This window comes from Schistocerca serialis, chromosome 4 (assembly GCF_023864345.2).
Source record: "Schistocerca serialis cubense isolate TAMUIC-IGC-003099 chromosome 4, iqSchSeri2.2, whole genome shotgun sequence".
NCBI lineage: Eukaryota > Metazoa > Arthropoda > Insecta > Orthoptera > Acrididae > Schistocerca > Schistocerca serialis.
Window position 1 is genome coordinate 366,045,970 of NC_064641.1, and position 4,731 is coordinate 366,050,700.

The following is a 4,731-nucleotide window of genomic DNA, read 5'->3' on the forward strand; positions in this document are numbered from 1 at the left end:
TGGCATTCCGGTCTCCTCTTCAAGCTCCAAACCTTCACCCTTCCCATTAACTACGTCCGTCTGATTGGCTCCTTTCTCTCCCGCCGTCCTTCCTATGTCACCATCCATAACACAGATTCCTACAGCTTTTTCCCCTCTGCCGGTGTGCCCCAAGGCTCCGTCCTCTCCACCCTTCTGTACCTTTTGTACACGGCGGACATGCCGCCTCCGTCCACCTTCTCCAGTTTGGCGATGACACCGCCTTCCTTGCCCTTGCCCCCACCCTACAGCGCTCCCAACACCTTCTTCAATCCCATCTTGACCGGTTCTCCACTTGGTGCAACCAGTTGTTGCTCAAGGTCAATCCTTCCAAAACCCAGGCTATCATTGTAGGCAAAACCACCCCTTCCTTCTGCCTCCTTGATTTCTACATCACCATTAATGGCCGTCCTGTCGCCCATACTCCCACCCTTAAGTACCTTGGCATCACCCTTGACCGTCGCCTCTCCTGGACTCCCCACCTCCGGAGAATCCAAGCCAAGGCACGCTCCCGACTCAGTCTCCTCGAGCTCCTCTCCGGCCTTACGTGGGGTCTGTACCCCTCCACCATCCTCCACACCTATAAATCCCTCATCCGCCCTATCCTTTGTTATGCCCATCCAGCATGGATCTCCGCTCCCCGTACTTTTTATAAATCCCTCCAAATCCTGGAACGCCATGCTCTCCGCCTCGCCTATCGCATCCGTCTCCCCTCCCCCACACGGATCCTGTATGATCTCATCCCTTTCCCCCACCTCCTCCTTTTCCCTGAAAGGATACGGATCCTGTACACCTCCCGTAAACTCGACCCTCCTGACCCGCTTGTTTTCCCGATCCTCACCCACCCCTGCCCACTGCCGCGCCTGTATTCGCACGTCCCACCCGGTCTCCATCTCTCCACCCTCCTTACCCTCTCCCAAGGTGGCTTCCGCCAGCTACCCCTCCCTGATGATGTCCTCCTCCCCTGCATCTACCCCTCCTATCAACTTTGATCCTCCCCCCCCACCTCCTGTGTCCTTTCCTTTAGGCACCCTCCCACCCCCCCTTTCCCTTCCCTTCTCTTTCCTTTCCCCCCTCCCTCCTCCCCTCTCCCCCGGGCTTCCCCTCCCCCTTCCTCCCTCCCCCTCCCTCCTTTGCCCATGGCATCTCTGCTCTCCCCTCTCCCATTTCCCCTTCCTCCTCCTCCACGTCCTCTCTTGGCAGGTCCCCGGACTCGTACACGCTCAGTGAACATTCGCGCGCCGGAGATCGTCGCCATCGGTGTTTAGTGTGTGTGCATCGTTTTGTGTTTCGTGCAGTTACAACTCAACTGTTCACATGTGCCGTCGCCGTTATCCGTGTTTTGTGCGCCGTGTTTCCAAGTGTTAGTGTTTTTTCGTCCAACGTGAACGGCTTCTTGTTTTTTTTTTTTTTTTTTTTTTTTTTGTATCTCCATTTTTTTGCCCGCAGTTTTTTGTATTGTATATATCACCTCTCTGTCATGTTTATTGTTCCGCTTATGGCTGAAGAGCAGCGTACTATGCTGCTGACAGCCCGCCTGTATAGGTGTTTAAAATTACAATAAAGGAAAAAAAAAAAGTTGATCGGCATCTCCGGCGGTACACCGAAAGGTTGCCGCCCTTCGATAGTGCGATTCCAGCGCTCATTGAAGTGCTAGGTGTTACAGGTGCCAGCCAGCCAGCCAGCCAGCCCGGCAGAGCCGCCGCGGTCCAGCAGCAGGAGCAGCAGCAGCGGCGGTCCCGTTCCCGGTCCCGGCCTGCAGCAGTGGTCCCACCGGCAGCAGCCAGCCAGCCAGCCAGCCAGCCAGCCAGCCAGCCCTCCTCCTGTGGCAGCAGCAGCAGCAGCGGTAGTAGCAGCGGTCCAGCCAGCAGCAGCAGCAGAAGCAGCCCCGGCCCCGTCCGCGGCAGCAGTAGCTGCGGCGTTCCTGCCGCCCGCCGTCGCCGTCAGACCCTGGTCTTCGTTCGTCTGCGTCTTCGTCTTCGTCTGTTCCCAGTTTGTGTCCTTTTCATGCTGTGCGTTTTTTCTCCCTGTCATGTCCGCCCCCACCACCACCACCGCCACCACTACCACCACCGCCATCGTCTACACCTCACCTTCCTCCGCCTCCACTACTATAACTTGGTGTGCCCAGTCACACCCCCCTCCTTGCATCCCACCTCTCCTCACTCTCCCTTCGCCCTCGCTATTCGTCGCCCCCTCTCCCCCTTCTTCCTCTCGCTCATCTCGTTCTGATCCTTTCCCCCCACTCCCCCAGCCTGTCACTGCAGCTCCGGCTAGGGTGGTGGCCCGTCGGGCCACTGTCCACACCCAGCTCTCCCCGTCGCCTTCGCCATCACCGCCACCACCGTCATCATTGTCGCCGTCACCGTCGCCTTCGCTCTCGCCTTCACCGTCACCGTCACCATCTCCTCCCCTCCCCCCCCCCCCCCCAGTTTCTACAAATATCTCCTGTCCCATCCCTATCCTTCCTTTCTCGAGGCCCGCAACCTCTCCCTCCTCCTCCGCCAACATTTCAATGGTGCCCCCATCTCTCTCCTTACTCCCAGATGGGATTCTGTTCTCATTGACCGTCTCCTGAAGGAGGGTGCCCTCCTCTTCCACCAGCGGTACAAGGTCGACCCCTCCCGTTCCCCTCCTCAATCCCTGCGCTGCCAGAGGTGTCTGCGCTATAATGCGCACCCCACAGCTGAGTGCCGCGAGGCCCCCACCTGCCCGCATTGTCGGCAAGCGCACTTCCTCCGGCAGTGCCCTAACCTCCAATCCCCTCCCTCCTGTAATACCTGCAATCTCCCCCATCCCACCTACTCCCAAAAGTGTAAAGCCCGACCCCCTCCAACCACTCCTGAACTCACCGTACCTGTCCGTCCTCTGGACGCTCCCACCCCTCCCGGCAATTCCCTTCGTCCCCCACCCACCGCTGAGGAGATCATCAGGTTCCTCACCATCGTCCTCCAGAATGTTCATCCCTTTCAGCGCCCCCACACCCTCCAACAGATCTCCCTCGCCGCCCGTTCCATTTTTCACCTTAAAATGTACGCCACCTATTCCAACAACCAGGCCCATTTCACCTTCTCCCGTCTTGACACCCTCGTCTAAATCCCTGTCATGGTGCGGCAGCACCGTATCCTTTTCAACAACATCCGCTCCCTTCCCGCCAACAAGAACCTCTTCCTGCACACCCTTGCTACCCACCGTGTGGATGCCTTCCTCCTCAATGAAACCTTCCTCCAACCCCACCACTCCATCCACACCTCTCTCTATCTCCTCCACCGCTCCGATAATACCCTCCCAGTTGCGCGTGGCGGAGTTGCCATTGGCCACCACCGCCAGATCCCCGTTCGGCTCCAACCTCTCCTTCCCGACCCCACCGAACACCTGATCCTTAGTCTCTTCTTCCCCGGGCTTACCATTACCTGTGCCACCATCTATGTCCGCCCCAACGTCCCTCTTCCTTTCGACTTCCTCTCCCACATCGACCGTACCTTCTCCTCCTACGTGATCGCCGCCGACCTCAACATCCTCCTTACCCGCTCGTCTCCCCGATCCTCTCCCACCCCCGCCCGCTGCCGCGCCTATATTCCCACGTCCCGCCCGGTCTCCATCTCTCCACCCTCCTTACCCTCTCCCAAGGTGTCTTCCGCCAGCTCCATCTCCCTGATGATGCCCTCCTCCTCTCCATGTACCCCTCCTACCAACTTTGATCCCCTGCCCTCCTCCTGGTACTTACTCCACTGGGCACCCTCCCTCCCTTCTCTCCCTTTTCCCTCCCTCCTCCTTTTCTCCCCCCTCATCCCCCGGGCCTCCCCTCCCCTGTCCCTCTCCTCCTGTCCCCGTCTCCTAAGCCATGGCATCGTCTTTTCCTCCCCTCTCCCCCTCCTCACCCCTGTTCCCCTCTTGGCAGGTCCCCGGACTCGCACACGCTCAGTGGACATTGGCGCGCCGGAGATCGCCGCCATCAGTGTTTCGTGTGTGCCGTCATGTTTAGTGTTCAGTTTCGCCGTCACGCTCCATTGTTCACCAGTGCCATCGTTTTCTTCAGTGTTTGTGCGTCGGGTCTACAGTTCATAGTGTGGATTGTCCTCAAGTGTGAACGGCTTCTTGTGATTTTATGTTCTTGTGTCTCCTGTTTTTTCCCGCCATTTTTCTAAGTGATGTTTCTTCTTAGTTTATCTCCTTGTACTCTCTTCGGCTGAAGAGCGGCGTATTGTGCTGCTGCCAGCCTACCTGATTGTTCAGGTTGATCGGCACCCTGGTTTTCCTTCAAAACGAATAAATCTTTCGCCTTTTACTAAAGATTTCCGTGGAGGGGAACATTAAATGAGTCTATAAGGTATTTTTCGTAGTGCTCGGCTATTGCTGAGCCATAATCACAAGTGAAAACGTAATGTAAGTAGCAAGAGGTAGATTGTGTTGTGTGAATGAAGGGCGTGGAGTAGCGGATGACGTTGGATCAGGCAGATATTTGTGTTTTTAAAATTTGAAATTGTAATAGGCCGTGTTGTAGAATAATGAAACAAGTACATTTGCCCTGAAATGGCATGCAGTTTGTTAGACGATTGTGTAAAGAAAGAGAGAGAGAGAGAGAGAGAGAGAGAGAGCTACAGGACTACCTGGAAACACTTGGTGAACCCTTTCCGTACCTCAGTTCTAGATGATTTGAGAGTGTTCACTTGCACTGCAGTTGCACAACAGCATATAAACTGATATTTGGAA

At 56.4% G+C, this 4,731-nt stretch overlaps 1 non-coding gene across 1 annotated transcript; it reads left to right on the plus strand.

The window, feature by feature from the left end:
* The first annotated feature begins 4,262 nt into the window (after positions 1-4,262).
* LOC126476716 (U5 spliceosomal RNA) lies at positions 4,263-4,381 on the plus strand. The gene has a single exon (XR_007587188.1). It is a non-coding gene; the product is annotated as a U5 spliceosomal RNA (small nuclear RNA).
* Positions 4,382-4,731: the final 350 nt, after the last annotated feature.